This window comes from Molossus molossus, unplaced genomic scaffold (assembly GCF_014108415.1).
Source record: "Molossus molossus isolate mMolMol1 unplaced genomic scaffold, mMolMol1.p scaffold_m16_p_10, whole genome shotgun sequence".
In the NCBI taxonomy this organism is placed as follows: domain Eukaryota; kingdom Metazoa; phylum Chordata; class Mammalia; order Chiroptera; family Molossidae; genus Molossus; species Molossus molossus.
The window spans coordinates 105,705,777-105,721,803 of NW_023425345.1; the positions used below are offsets into that span (position 1 = coordinate 105,705,777).

The 16,027-nt window shown below is 47.9% G+C and overlaps 1 pseudogene; it reads right to left on the reverse strand.

Moving 5' to 3' along the window:
- Positions 1 to 11,492: 11,492 nt before the first annotated feature.
- On the reverse strand, positions 11,493 to 11,885 carry LOC118624628 (annotated as a pseudogene).
- Between the last annotated feature and the right edge of the window lie 4,142 nt (positions 11,886 to 16,027).

Below are 16,027 nucleotides of genomic sequence, written 5' to 3' on the forward strand. Positions count from 1 at the left end.
ACTGAGGTACATGTCCTTGACCGGGAATCGAACCCGAGACACTTTGGTCCATGGGCCAACGCTCTAACCGTTGAGCCAAACTGGCCAGGGCTCCCCTTTCTCTTTTTAACAAGGATTATACACTCAGGGCCAGTTGGCTCCTGGGCCTGCCCCGCTGGAGGGTGGGCAACGTCATACAGTGGAAGCTCCCAGGCCTGCTCTCCCCTCTTCTGGATCCCAGGGACCCCCCCCCCCACCCTCCGGCATCCTTGCGGACGGCCTGGTTCAGGCTGCCCCTGTTTGGTCAGGCATTTGGCAGCAAGTCTCCTTCCACTCCATGGACAACTACAGCAAGAGGGAAAAATGGGAAACACCAAGTTATTTGTGACCTAACTAATGTCATTTAGCAAGAGAAACATTTCGCAATATATACATGTATCAAATCATTATGTTGTACACCTTATAAAGTTATCATGTATATAATACAGTATCATATGTCAATTATAAGTCAATTAAACTGGAAAAAAAGAAACACAAACAAGAGGCCAAGAGAACAGACAGGATTATGCATGGACAATGGAGGTGGTAGGCTCTTCACATGTTGAAGTCCAGCATCTCCAGCGCCCTCCCGTACAAGGAGGAACACCACGGCTGAGCGGGCACGTGATTTCCCAAGTTCATGCGGGGCTGAGTGATGGAAACCGCTCCGGAACCTGGGCCCTACCAGGTGCTCCTTCCCATACGCCACAGCTGTGTCCTGGCCAACTGATGGAGCGCAACGTGACTGAACACACAAACAAAAGCTGAAGGTGGCTGGGTACAGAAGCTGTGGTTCTGGGATTGGGGTGGATTTTGAGTTCTTGTGGCAGAGGCTGGGGTGGTAACAGCCAATGTTTGGCTGCCTTCCTGTCTCCCACAGGGCCCCTGCCTGGCAGCTCCCCAGCCCATTCCTGGCTTCCAGGGCTCCAGGACACAATCTTTAGCACCTTGACGGAGGACTCGGGGGAGTCAGGATCAGTGTCCAGCCCAGATCGCCTTACCCTGAGCAGGATACGGTTCTAGGAAACCGCGCACGGCGCACAGTCCTGTCGTTCAAGTGAGAAACATGAAACTCGAGCCCTGAGAGTCACATGTAAGTGCCAAGGACACCTCAGCCCGGCTAAGTCAAGGGCGTTAGCCTGGGCAGCTCCCGACGGCTCTCAGTTCGGATCAGTCCTGCCCCAGACCCTCAGCTCCACTCACCTACCCCTCACAGGTCCCCAGCAGGCCCCCTGCAGTCCTAGTAGTCTCTGTGCTTACCTTGGGGCTCACTCAGCTGTGAAAGCAGCATGCAACTTCCCAGGGTTCTGAGAAATAACTTTCCTAGGAGTGTCACCAGCTGCAGCCGCCCCCGTCATAAACTGTCCTGCTCTAAGCCGCCTAGGGCATTTATCCCCTCCCTCTTAGCTACTCATTACCCAGCTTAATTAGGCCAGGAAATGCTCACGCAGAGGACACTCTCGGCAGGAGGGAGGCTGGAGGAGAGATTCGCAGCATCTCCACTTCCTGAGTGGGGGCTGGGGAAAGCTGGAGCCGGCATGCGGAGAGCCGGCAGGGCTGGGTCCTCCTGCAAACAGCTGCTGGGAAGGAGGCCGAGATGCACACATTTGCTCCCCAGGCCCCCAGGGAGCTGGGGGTTGCACTTGTTTACCAGAATGCACCTGGTCTGAAAGCCTGGCAGTGCCTGCCGCCCCCTCCATCTCCGTGAACCAGCTTCACCACCCTGCCCCCACGATCTCCTTGGGAAGAGGTTGCACCCTCAGTAACCACTTACAGTATTTCATCCCTGGCAGAATCACAGCCAAAGACACAGCTTCCCATTTTCAGCTAGCCTCTGACCTTCACCCTGAACTACCTGGTCGTTCGTGTGGCCAGCTGGACCTCCCCGGAAAGAGCCTGCTAAGGTTCTCCTGAGGTGGAACACTGGCTGGGTGTGCTTGCGTCTCTGGAGCGCTCTGCTGCCGCGCGCGCGCGCGCGTGTGTGTGTGTGTGTGTGTGTGTGTGTGTGTCAGGGCTAGGGATGAAGAGCACGGGATGTAGAGTCTCAGTTAAGCCCATCTCTGTTGTTGACGAATTCTGTGACCTCGGATAAGCTATTTCATCTTTCTGAGCCTCGGTTTCCTGAGCTGAAAAAGTAGCCTCAGTGACAGCATCATCTCGGGAGGTTGAGAGAATCTACACATGTCCGTACACCAGAGCAGCTGGCATAGAGCTTAGGTGGCCCTGCCATTCACTGACTGCCCCTGCCCCACGTTTTTTGTATGAACCTTAACAAAAGGGAAAGTAATATTATTGAGCTCCCATTATCTATCAAGGACATTTCCACTTACATTATTTCACTTAATCATTAAATTATCTATTGAGGCTTTGGAATACAAATGGGTAAACTGAGGCTGGAGAGGAAGCGTAATAGATAGTAAATGGCAGAGAAGATCGTATTATTGGGCTATAGACAGATACCCAGGTCTGGAAATTTCAGAACAATACCAGCCTAGAGTGAAGGGGGAACCTGAACCTCAGCAGCCACACCACCGGGCACTCTGTCCCTTCCAAAAGGGGACTGCAAAACGTCCTCCAGGATGACTGGGGTGGCTGTCTCCTCCCGCAAGCACATATCCCCGACCTCCTTTAAGCTCTGGAGCTATTTGGTTCAATAGTCCCTGGTTTATGGTTTTATGCCTTGCCTTTTCCATTGTATCAGTGTTTTCTGACAAAATGTACATTTCTTGAGAAATGGCCTCATTTCCCTCATTTGTAGGAAGACAGAGTGACTCCCGGCTCTGCGATACCGGCTGTGATGCAGCTGAGACATGCTCTCCCTCCGTCAGAAAACACTGAAGGGTCCACAGCAGGCCTGGCCGCCCTGGCTCAGCCGTTAGAGCCTCGGCCCGCAGACCAGTTTCCCGGGTTCGGTTCCTGCTAAGGGCACGTACCTCAGTTGCAGTTTGTCCCCGGCCCCGGTTGGGGTCGTGTGGGTGGCAGCCACTCGATGTGTCTCTCTCACATTGATGTTTCTCTTCCTCCCTTGCTCCCTCCTGCTCTATCTGCAAAAAAATGCAAAAATGTCCTCGGGTAAGAATAAAAAATTTTAAAAAGGTCCACAGCAGGTGGTGGTGGTGATACGTGTGTGAGGAAAATGGGGATACCTCCAAATCCATCCAGAGAGGGCATAAAATCCAATTACGAAAATCCTAGCCGGCTCTTCAGTGCCCAGGCCCCTCCCTAGAGAGCCCCAGGGCTGGTTCTCCCAGGTTCCAGTGGAGTCCATGTTTCTCCTGGTCCATTCCCGGACCTGTACCTCAGCCTCCTGGAACCTGCCCACTGGTGTCGTGGCCACTGGTCGTGGCACCCTTGGCTGGCAAGGTGGCTCTCAGAAATCCACTACCTCAGAGGAGCTCCTGGCTGAGCAGTCAGAGGCATGACAACCTGGCATCCTCACCCTGCAGGGTTCCTGCGTTGTCACTCTACATGTGGCACAAACAAACGAACAGCTGCCCAGGATGCCCGAAAGGCTGTCAGACAGGACTGTGAGGTCCAGGGGACAAACCTGCGTGACGTCCAGGGCGGCTGTGGGAGGCTGTGCGGGCTGAGACAGAAGCCCCTGAGCGTGGGAGCGGTCAGCGCAGCACCCGTCCGGCCCAGGCAGCAAGGCCCCGGCCGTGCCCGAGCAGGGGAGGCTGCGGGGCAAGCATGGCCTGTGCCCAGAACGAACGGGGTCCCACCTCTACACAAGGGCGCCGTGGGGAGGGCCTGACAAGGCTGAGGGGAGGAGGACCCCTGGCACAGCACCAGGAGCTCAGCCTGACACAGGCACCTCTCAGCACCATCGGGCACACCTCTCAGGTCGCCCTCCTCCGTCCATCTGGGCCTCTTCCGGGGGAGGCCTGGTCCTCTGGCTCACTGCACAGGAGTCGGGAGTGGGAATGGGAGCCGCACCCTCCATCCTGTGCAGCTGGGGGTAAACATCTGTTGCTACATTGTTTCTACTTCGGGGGGGGGTGAGGAACCCAGTGGAGCTCAGCAGAGTCCCCCCCCAAGTAGTAGTTTGGAATACCCTTCCCCGAGGTAAGTGGAAATAGCTGAAAACTTCCCTTGTCCTCAGAGAGGTTTTCGGGATGTCATTCCAGTGGGGTGGAGTCTGTCGCTGGCAGGCCGGAGAGAGGGAGGAGGGGTGACAATCATCCCTGGGCAACACCCCTCATTTTTCTCTGACTCCCCTGAGACTGGCAAGGCCACGTGGCTGCTGGATGCGGTCTCCCCTGGGTGCGCCTCTGTGCCACCTCCAGCGCCCAGCTCACAGCAGAGTGCCCTGGGCCTTGGGCACGGGCCAGCATTTGTCTCACCAAACAGCTAAACGTCAGGCCAAGGGAACTGAGTCACACATACCACTGGGGCCATCTGGGCTGTAGGTTCCAGCATTCACCTGCTCACCTGCTTAAGACGTGCAATCAGGCCCAGCTGGTGTGGCTCAGTGGTGGAGTGTTGACCCATGCACCAGGAGGCTGCCGGTTCGATTCCCGGTCAGGGCACATGCCCAGGTTGTGGGCCTGATCCCCAGTGGGGGCATGCAGGAGGCAGCCAATCGATGTTCTCTTTCATCGATGTTTCTATCTCTCTCCCTCTCCTTTCCTCTCTCTCTAAAATCAATAAAGAAAAAAAATTAAAAATTAAAGAAATATAGTCAGCACTTTTCTGGCAACCCTGCCTACTGGACAAACTTCAAATGTCAAGTGTGGGATAGAAGGAATCAAGGTGAAGACATACTGGCCTTGTCACTCACCTGTTCTGGAAACACTGGTGTTGGGGGTGTGGCGGTGAGCAGACAGGAGAGGCAGGCCCAGGCCAGCGAGGGCGTGAGGCCCGGTAGCAGTGTGAAGCCTGAAAAGGTAGTCGCTCAAATGCAGCTGTAATGACTAGCAGTGGAGATCAATGAGCATGAGTAGCAGCAGGAGCAAAGTAAATGACACTGGAGGGGTCAGGGAAGGTGCTCTGAGGAAATGACACTTAAGCCAAATGAGGCAGGACTAGCTCCTTTAACAGGTGGCTTTCAGAGCTAAAGTTCTGAGACAGCATGAGGCAGCCTGTTCCAGAACCATGTGGGCTCTAAGTCAGAGTTCAAGGTTTGTTTTTTTTAATGATTCATTTAGTGGCCTGACCAGCAGCCCTAATTTCCCAGTGGCCAACACTGTCGGCCTGACCCCCAGGGGTAAGAGGAGATGTCAGCATTAAAAGTGTTTTGAGATCCCCAGACAAGCCCCAACATATTGTTTATTTTAAAATATATTTTTAGGCCCTGGCCAGTTTGGCTCAGCAGTTAGAGCGTCGGCCTGCGGTCCAGAGAGACCCAGGTTCGGTTCCCGCTAAGGGCACGTACCTCAGTTGCAGTTTGTCCCGGCCCTGGTTGGGTTGTGCGGGTGGCAGCCACTCGATGTGTCCCTTTCACGTCGATGTTTCTCTCTCTCTCCCCGCCCCCCACTCTATCTGAACAAAAAATGGAAAAATATCCTCGGGTGAGGATTAAAAAAAAAAAAAAAAAAAAAAAAAAGAAAAATGTCCTCGGGTGAGGATAAAAAATATATATATTCTCTGAGACTACCTGCTTCTGTTGAAGTTTTCTGTCCTGATCTATCTGTCTACGTGCACGTGTTCGTTGTCTTCTCTGACCTCAGCCCACGAGGGAGTTCCCAGTGCTGTCTCCTCCGGCCTTCTCCATGCTGCTGCCTTTCCTCGCCCTCTCAGGCCTTCTGCTCCCCCGCCGACGGCTCCTCCGGACTTCACCCGCTCGCTCCACTGTGGTCCCCAGTCCAGCCGCCTTTCCTCCTGGTGAGCTCTTTCCCAAACACTGTCTCTGTAGCCAGCGCTGTGTAGCACAGAGTGAAGGAGAAATGATCTAATGAGTCCACACAGTGCAGACAGCCAATTAAAACATCCTTGGCACAACGCATCTCCTTCACATTGTCTAACGCTGAAGTCCACGAGGTCCCCTTCACGGAATCTATCACACCCTCTAGATGTTGGGGCGACAATAGTGAGAATTTCAGCAACCTCTCTGTGTGGCTGCCATCTCACAAAGTAAAAGATGTTTAAATATAACTGCAAACAAACAAACAAAACATACAAAAAAGACTTTCTTACAATCGGTGTGTGATTGTGCACTGAAATCCATTCTCAACATAGGAATTTCTGTAGAAAGTGCTGTTTGCATGGCAACCCCTGTGTTTTATTCATAGATGTATCTTTTCAAAACACAGAGCAGTATTGAGTGAAGCAGTTTTTTTAACTCCAAAGACATTGACATTCCTCCCTCCTGCCTTGTTACAAAAGTACAAACCAGAAAAATCCCGTAAAATAAAACACAATGACCATAGGTTGGGTGCTTAAGGCTGGTTAAAGATAGAAACCATGTTTCAGACTACAATAAACGTATTTTCTTTCTTTTTGTTTTGTTTTTTCTTCTTTCTTTTGTTAATCCTCACCTGAGGATATTTTTTCCGTTGATTTTTTTAGAGAGAATGGAAGGGAGGGAGAAAGGGGAAGAGAGAGAAACATCAATGTGAGAGAAACACATTGGAAGCCTCCTGCATGACCCCCAACAGGGGTCAGTGGATGGAACCTGCAACCCAGGTATGAGCCCTTGACTGGGAATTGAATCTGAAACATTTTGGGCTAAACCAGTCAGGGCTTGTTTTTTTGTTCTGTTTTTTTTTGTTTTTTGTTTTTTGACTTTTTAAAAAAACTATAAATATATATATACACATATATATGTGTGTGTGTGTATATATATATTTATAATTTTTAAAGCTTTTATTGATTTTTTTTATCCTCACCCAAGGAGATCTTCCATTTTTTGTTCAGGTAAAGTGGGAGGGAGAGAGAGGAAGAGAGAGAGAGAGAGAGAAACATCAACGTGATAGGGACACATTGAGTGGCCGCCGCCTGCACGACCAACCAGGGCCGGGGACAAACTGCCACCAAGGTACGCGCCCCTAGCGGGAACCGAACCCGGGTCTCTCTGGACCGCAGGCTGACGCTCTAACCACTAAGCCAAACTAGCCAGGACTTATTGATTTTTTTCGAGAGAGAGAAGAAGGGAGAAAGAAATAGAAACATGGATATGAGAGAAAAACATTGATTGGCTGCCTCCTGTATGCCCTCTACGGGGTATCGAGCCTAAAACCCGGGCATGTGTCCTGACTGGGAATCAAACCAGGACCTCTCAGTCCATGGGGCAACACCCAATACACTGAGCCATACCAGCTGGGCTTAAGATTTTTTAAAATAGATACTTAGAGAGTGAGGAAGGGAGAGGAAGAAAGAGAGAGAAACACTGAGGTGAGAACAGAACATCAATTGACTGCCTCCCACAGTCATCCCTACCAGGGATCAAGTCTGCAACCCAGACATGTGCTCCGATTGGGAATCAAACCGGCAACCTTTCAGTGCACAAACGATGCCCAACCAACCGAGCCACACCAGCCAGGGCTAAACTTTAGGTTTTAGGCTTAAACTGCACTGTTAGAAGCCAGGGGAAACTCCACCGGGTGTTCTGTTTAGCACGTATTGCTCTTTTCATTGGTTCTGAAGAAATTTTCTGAAATGGATGTTCTTTTCTCTCTAGCATTTATCTTAATTAACCTCCTTTATGCCTTCCTAAATTAAATCATCATCCCTTCAGCTCTGGCTGGTTTGGCTCAGCGGTTGGAGTGTCGGCTTGCAGACTGAAGGGTCACGGGTTCTATTCCCAGTCAAGGGCACATACCTAGGTTGCAGGTTTGAGCCTAGGTCCAGGTTGAGGTCTTGCAGGAGGCAACCAATCTATGTGTCTTTATCCCATGGATGCTCCTCTGTCCCTTTCCCTCTCTCTCTTTCTCCCTCCCTCTTGCACTCTCTCTGAAAACCAATGGAAGAATGTCCTTGGCGAGGATTAACCAACCAAGCAAACAAACAAAAGCAGCGCTCCTTCAGAAGCCAGTTTCCCATACAGCTTATTTTCCCATCGCAGCTTCTGGTCAAGTTCCCTTTTTCTTTCTGCATCTCCTGTCTCTTCCTGTTACCTTCTCCATCCCCTCATGTAGTCAGTTCTTTTCCTGCCATCTTCAGCCTCGCCACCCATTTTCCCTTTGCCTGCCTTTGATCACGGGCTCCAAGGAAACAGTACCTTCAGACAAGCGTACTATTATCATTTCTAACCCCACTTAATATCTCATAACTTTTTTCCCTGCTGAATACATAAAGGTTAAAATCTAATGCACAGCCCTGGCTGGTTTAGCTCAGCGGTTAGCGCGTTGGCTCGCAAACCAAAGAGTCTCAGGTTCGATTCCAGTCAAGGGCACGTACCTCCGTTGTGGTTCGGTCCCCAGCCTGGTTGGGGTCATGCGGGAGGCAACCAATCGATGTGTCTCTCACATTGATGTCTCTCTCTCTCTTTTCTCTCTTTTTTTTCTCCTCTCTCCCAGTCTGTCTGAAAATAAATGGAAAAATATCCTTGGGTGACAATTAAAACAAAATCCAATACACAATCTAGTTCTAGGACAGAGATGGGACGACAGTTATTTCTCCAGCAGTCTTTGTCCTCGTGGTTCCAAAAAGCATTGTTTGGAAAAGGATGAATTGTCAACTCCTCACTCTTCCCCAACATCAGGTAAATTGCACTTCCTCCGGAAATATACACTTATAAGTGTTTATAAATATATAAATGTGATGAACATTATCAAAATCTGTTAGCCAAAGAAGCCAGTATCTTGCTGTTACCAAGGAGATGGAGAAGAAAGTAGCAAATATTTGCTTAATGATTGTGCAAATGGGGATTGAAGATTATACCAAGATAAAGGAGAAGAATACAAGAGGTAGAAGAAGAGGAAAAAAAAAAAACTTTCTTCAAAGGAATTTTTTTAAAGAAAAATTTGTTTCATTTTGCAGGGTACAGAATTCAAGGCTAAATAGCTCATCTACTCTCTTGGTTTGCATGGTTTCTGAGAAGAAAATAGATATAATTTTTATCTTTTTTTCTACAGGTAAGATATTCTTCCTTTGTCTTTCAGGATTTTTTTTTTTACTTTAGTTTTCGTTTTCTTTTTCTTTCTTTTTAACATTTTTTCTTTTATCCTCACCAGAGGACATTTTTCCATTGATCTTTACACAGATTAGGAGGGAGGGAGAGAGAGAGAGAAGGAGAGAAACATCAATGCGAGAGACACATGGACTGGTTGCTCTCGTGTGGCCCCAACTAGGGCCGGGGACAAATCGCAACCTAGATATGTGCCCTTGGCTGGAATCGAACTCGGGTCTCATTGGTCCGCAGGCCAATGCTCTAACTGCTGAGCCAAACCAGCCAGGGCTACTTTGGTTTTCTAAAATAAAAATGATATGCCAAGTGTAGGTTTTGGAGCATTTATCCTACTTGATATTTTCTGAGCTTCCTGAATCTGTGGTTTGGTGTTTGACACTAATTGAGGAAAATTCTGTCATTATTGTTTAAAATATTTATTTTATTCTTTTCTATTTTTCTTCTTCTGGTATTCCATTATGTATAGGCTACACCTTTCCCCCCCATAGTTCTTTGATATTATGCTCTGTTTCCCTCCCCCACCATCTCTGTTGACTTTGCTTTTCAGTTTTTGAGGATTCTTTTGAGATATCCTCAAACTCAGAGAATCTTTCCTCAGCCTTGTGATATTATGCCCGTCAAAGGCACTCTTCATTTCTATCACAGTGTTTTTTTGATCTCTAGTATTTCTTTTTGTTTTTTTCTTAGGATTTCCATCTCTCTGCTCATATTGCCCATCTGTTCTTTAGCAGTCTGTTTTATCTATTACAATCCTTAGCATATTAATCATAGTTGTTTTAAATCCTTGCTGTTATAATTCCAATATCTGCCATTTCTGGTTTGGATACTTGCTCTATCTTTTCAAATTGTGGTATTTTTTGTTTGTTTGTTTGCTTTGCAATATTTTCTTCATGGCTAGACATGCTGTATTGGGTAAAGGGAACTGCAGTAAATAGACCTTCAGGAAAGTGGTGGTGGTGAGGTATAAGAAAAAGAAAGTATCTGTAGTTCTATGATCAGGTCAGCCTTTTTATGCTTCTGCGCTGTGAACTTCACAGGTTTTGTGTTTTTTTAACAATTTTTTATTTTTCAATTACAGTTGATGCATAATATTATATTAGTTTCAGGTGTGCAACTAGTGATTAGACATTTATATAAGTGATCTCCCTGTAAATCTAGTACCCATTTGACACCATACGTAGTTATTACAATATTATTGATCATATTTCCTATGCTGTACTTTATATCCCCAGGACTATTCTATAACTACCAATTTATACTTCCGAATCTCTTCACCTTATTCACCCATCCTCCCAACCCCTCTTTCATCTGCATCTGTCAAAATGTTTTCTGTATCTATGAATTTATTTCTGTTTTATCTGCTCATTTATTTTGTTTTTCAAATTTCACATATAAGTGCAATCATATGTCATTTATATGTCATTTTTCTTTCCCTATCTGACCTATTTTTTACTCAGTGTAAAACCCTCTAGATCCATCCATGGCAGATGGCAAGATTTCATTCTTTTTTTTTATCCTCACCCGAGGACATTTTTCTATTTTTTGTTCAGATAGAGTGGGAGGGAGAGAGAGGAAGAGAAAGAGAGAGAGAAACATCAACATGAAAGGGACACATTGAGGGGCTGCCAGCTGCACAACCAACCCGGGCCAGGGACAAACTGCAACCGAGGTACGTGCCCTTAGCGGGAACCGAACCCTGGTCTCTCTGGACTGCAGGCCGATGCTCTAACCACTGAGCAAAACTGGCCAGGACCAAGATTTTATTCTTTATTGTGGCTGAGTCACATTTCATTGTATATATGCACCATTTGTTCTTCATCCATTCATCTATTAATGAACACTTAGGTTGCTTCCATATTTAGGTTTTTCTAAATAATATTGAAATGAATATATGGATGCATATGTCTTTTTTTATTTAGTCTTTTGGGTTTCTGCAGAGAAATACCCTGAGGTGGAATTGCTGGGTCCTTCAGAGTCTATTTGTCTCGTGTAAGTATTGCTACACCAGCTATATTTTTCATTTTCGTTTTCATGAAGTATCTTTTTCCATCCCTTTACTTTCAGTCTCTGTGTGTGTCTTTCAATCTGAAGTGAGTCTCTTGTAAGCAGCATATGAAGGGTCTTATGTTGCTATCCATTCACCCACCGTATGTCTTTGAATGGAGCACTTAATCCATTTGCATTTAAAGTAATTGTTGATAGATATGTATTTATTGCCATTTTATTATTCATATTTTTCTTTTTCTTCTTAAAGAAGATGCTATAATATTTATTGTAATACTGGTTTGGTAGTGATAAACTCTTTTAGTTTTTTCTTTCTTTTTTTTTTTTAGGAGGAGCCAAAGCAATGGCTTATCTTCATCAGAAACAAGAAACTTTACAGCATATTTTGAGTTAGTGCAGGGGCTCAGTGGGCCAGCTGTTGGGGCACCAGCTTATAATGGGTTCCACAGCTAGGGCACCGCTGGGTCTCGCCTTTGTGCAGCCAGAAGCAGATGTTGTCCTCTTCGCAGATGTTGTCCTCTTCACAGATGCAGCCCACTATTCGCTTGTTGGTGATGGAGGGGACTAAATTGGTCTTCCTTGGTGCCTGAAGCTGCCTTTGGGGCTAGCATATTGTGTGGGTCCAGTCTCTTCCAGGCAGCCAGCATGACCCCCGCTCCAGCCCAGTCGCCTTCATCATCAGTAGGAACACCACCTCAGACGCCATGGAGCATACCGCAGCCACCCCATTGGGACCACGGGCCCTCCGGGCCTGCGTGACCAGAGCTCCAGCTCCACGAAGTAACCCTGAAGCCATCACGCCTGCTACAACTGCCCTTTAGCTTTTTCTTATTTGGGAAGCTCTTTATCTGTCAATTTATTCTAAATGATCGATTTGCTCTGCAAGGGCTGGCCTCATGCAGTACAACTCGCTTCAGTGAGGCTCTGGTGCCTGGTGAGCTCACTACTTGAATGTGACCCTCACTGAGGCGGTTCAGTATGGTCCGAAGCTATCCACTGGGTGCACTAGTTCTGGGCCATCCCAGGAGGTGAGGCCAAGATCAGCCATTAGGGTGCCCTGCCCACGGCCACCCAGCATGAGTCACCTGCAGATAACTACGAGTTGTGCAGGGCGTGGAGATGCCTGGGAGAGGCCAGCTGTGAACTGAGGCCAGCTGTTGCTCGTGTTACCACTTAGCAAGAGGTATGGGGCATGCCAAGACCAGATGTTACTTATTTGGGGTTTGTGAACTTTGGAGAAATTTTAGGAAAGTCCACAGCTTGGGCCAAGACAGGTCTTAGCAAACGGTGTAAGTCAGGTTGATGGAGATTCAGATACGGCACCTACCTGTGTGCTCTGTGCAGGGAGGGCTCAGCAAAGATACAGTGGCTTCTGCCAACACTCTCTCTGGGAGAAAGCTGCCTCTTCAGCCTTTGCCATGATGCCAAACAATTCAGTTCCTCTCTGTATGTCTCTGGTGCCTTGCAAGCTGCTGCCCCAGTGCCGGCACTCAGGCTGAGTGAGTCTGAGTAAGTCTGTGCGGGTCCTTTAAGAGGAACGCCTGGGGTTCCAGAAGCCCTCTGTCTCACTCAGCCACAATCCCCACTGGTTTCACGGCCACCGCAATGCAGACTTCTCTTCCTGGCACTGGAACCCTGGGCTGGGGGGCCTGGTATGGGGCCGGGACCCCTCACTTCTCAGGGGGGACCTGCTCAGCCAAGGTGTCCTCCTGATTCTCAGCTGCCACACGTGGGTGTGGAACCAGACTGTTCCAAGTTTCCACGCCTCCAACCAGTCTGACATGGCTTCTTCTTTACATCCTTAGTTGTAGGACTTCCATTCAGCCAGATTTCAGGTGGTTCTGCATGATGGTTGTTCTGTAGTTCAGTTGTAATTTTGATGTGGTCATGGGAGAAGGCCGTCTTGACAGGAAACTTTACATGGGTGTCTCGGTTTTTTTTTATTTAAAAATGTTTTGTTAATCCTCACCTGAGGACATTTTTCCATTGACTTTTAGAGAGAGTGGAAGGGAGGCAGGGAGGGAGGGAGACAGAAGAGAGACCTCGATGTGATTGGTTGCCTTCCGCACATGCCCTGACCAGGCCGGGGATTGAATCTGCAACCGAGGACGAGCCCTTGACCGGAAGTTGAGCCTATGTCCCTTTAGTGCGAGGCTGGTACTCTTACCATTGGGCCACACCAGCCAGGGCCTTTCAAGCGTGTTTACAATTTTTCTTTCACTTGGGTGAGACAGCATGGCTAGCGTGGGCTGGAGTTAGGTGTTATTCTTCCCTGGGTAGGTTAGGTTCCGAGTTCACCTCAGAACATTAGGTGTAGGTTAACTAGGCCTCTGGAGAGAGACTTGTTAAGAAGAACAGAGTGCTCTGGCTATTTCAAAATTCCTTTTCCCTCCCCTGCCAGAAGCACAAGGGGATTATTCCCTATTTACTACAGGAATCTGGTTGAGCTCCTGCAGGTAAATCTCACTATATTTTGGGGGCCACTCTAAGTCTGGATCACTCTGGAGTTTTGAACTCTCAGACTTGGCCACACTGACCCTCCAGAGGTTCATTGATTAGAGTTAAGGTTTTCCTACCCCAACACTGGTTCCAATGGCAGTTTCTGCTTTTAGGCTCTGCCCCAGTAAGCTGGGCTTTGCCTGTCTTGTCTCTCCAATTTGGGGGCAGCAGTTTGCCCTATGCCCCTCCCTCTCTTACAGATCTAAGAAGAACTGTACATTTTTTCATTCTGTTCAGCTTTTCACTTGTTGTTAAGACAGAGTGGCAACTCCCAGACTCCTTCAGTGCAGAACTGGCGACCAGAGCCTGGTTCCATTTTCCATTGAGGTAACATCACTTCAGTTGTCAGCCTATAAATTCTTGCTTGTCTCTCCGGTGTTTCTACGGTTATCTCAAGGTGTTTTAGACTCAGTTTGTTTCTTCTGTTGTCTTGAGGTATTTTAGCCCAGTTTGAATGCAAGGCAGACCTCATTGTGCTTGTTATCAATACGTTTCCTTTATCATGCCTAAAGTTTTGTTTCTTATCTGCTCTAATCCTTATTTTCTATCCCCTATCTATCCAAAACTAAAGTACACAAAACATCTAGTCCTTGGGAAGGGAGGAAACAGGCGTGTTTGGTCTGTACCGAAATACAAAGGTGGACTCGGTTTGTGCTTGCTTCCCTCTGTAGCCAGCAGAACCAGCTATGGACAATACAAGCAGAGGAAGGGTCAACGGAAAGCTGGCCTCCAGGAACACTGGAGAACCAGCCTTGGAGAACCAGCCTTGGAGAACAGGCAAAGCCCAAGTCTGTCTATGCACCCAAGAACACCAACCAGGACCCACCTCAGGAACAGTCTGGCTATAAACCCCTGGAGGCACTACCTCTCGGGGACACCAGCCTCCATTTCTGTGGATCATCTCTGACCATCTCTACATCTGTGTGGCACTCACCCCAGATTTAAAGACTTGGGCTAAACCAGATCTTTACACTGTCAGACGAGAGAATGCAGGTTCAGACTTCCACAGTGGAAGGCAGGGTCCTTCTTCCCACAGGACTCCCTCACTGACAAAGACTCATACACAGAGGGGAGGTTTGGGAGTGAGCAACCTAATCAATGGCCCAAGGCCACTGTGGCCCACACTTTTGTTGTCCAGTACCCCACACAACCCTCCTCCTCTGCGTAACATCTCCCGGGAGGAGCTCCTGGGAGCCACATTCCTCCCTGTCCACCTTGTCCAGTAAGGAGGCCACGGCACAGCCAACCCTTCACCTCTCCCTTTTTCTTGTTTGCCTGATGACAGGAGACAACATACCAGGTAGCTATGTTGGCTTCCATTTCAATGTGCCTCCTAGTGGAAGCATTCTCTCGTGGGTACTAAAAATGCAGAGAACAGAATCACGGGGATAGGAGGCAAGAGAAATGTGAATGGGTCACTGGGTATGACTTTGCCCAGTACCACTTCTGGTTCTTAGCGGTGTGTATTTTGACCCTGGGAAGGACCAAACCATGGTCTTTGGTTTAGGGCACATGCCACATCCTGGAACCTGGCACCCCAATCTGAGAGTTATGTCTTTGATAACCTTGCCACATCACTGATGTGTAAGATTTTTGAAGAATGAGGCATATGATAAGAGTATTGAATCTCAGAACACTAACACATTGCTTGTTTCTTTCACTGTAAAACAGTGTTAGCAGGACACTTTGGAGATGTTTTAAAGCATTCAGTTAACTTCACAATTCTTATGTTAGCAGAATCGAGGAAAGCAAACATAAATCCAGGATAAGTGTCTTTTGCACTCCAATGAGGACAGACGGAGCCACCCTTTCACGGTAAAGCTGCCACCAGGTAGCTGGCTAGTCTTCCCAACAAACAGCACCATAGCAGAGAGGTGCTGTGCGGCAGACCGGGCTGGCTGCAGGGGCGCGGGTCCGGTCAGCTCTGGTAGAGCAAGTCCGTGTTCCTGAGTCATACACAGTCTCCAGTGCTGCCAACATGCCCCTTTGCTCCCGGGCCCACTGTGCAAGCAGCTGCGGAGAGGCAGGCTCTCTGCGTCCACAGGGCAGATTATCTTGTCCATCTGACTGAAAGCCTTTGTGAAGTGGAGGCCTTTGGATAAGAATTCGTATTGAACGTAAACATACCACCCAGCAACACTGATCCCCTGGGACGGAGAGGAATCAGTAAATGTGAAATTCACAGACACACAGTTTATGCTCAATAAATGGCAGTAATCATTACTAAAGAACAGAATATGTACAATGTATAAATATATTCTGAAACCATGTTGAAAAAATACGATAGGTAGAAAAGTAAAGTGTGCTATTTGTATAGTGCATAAAACACTCAAAACAGGCTATTAATACAAGGAAGTCACATTTCTTTTCCAGAAAAACTTATACTAACTTAGATCAAATTTAATACTAGTTACTTTAATCAGGAAAAACAAAAAGGTA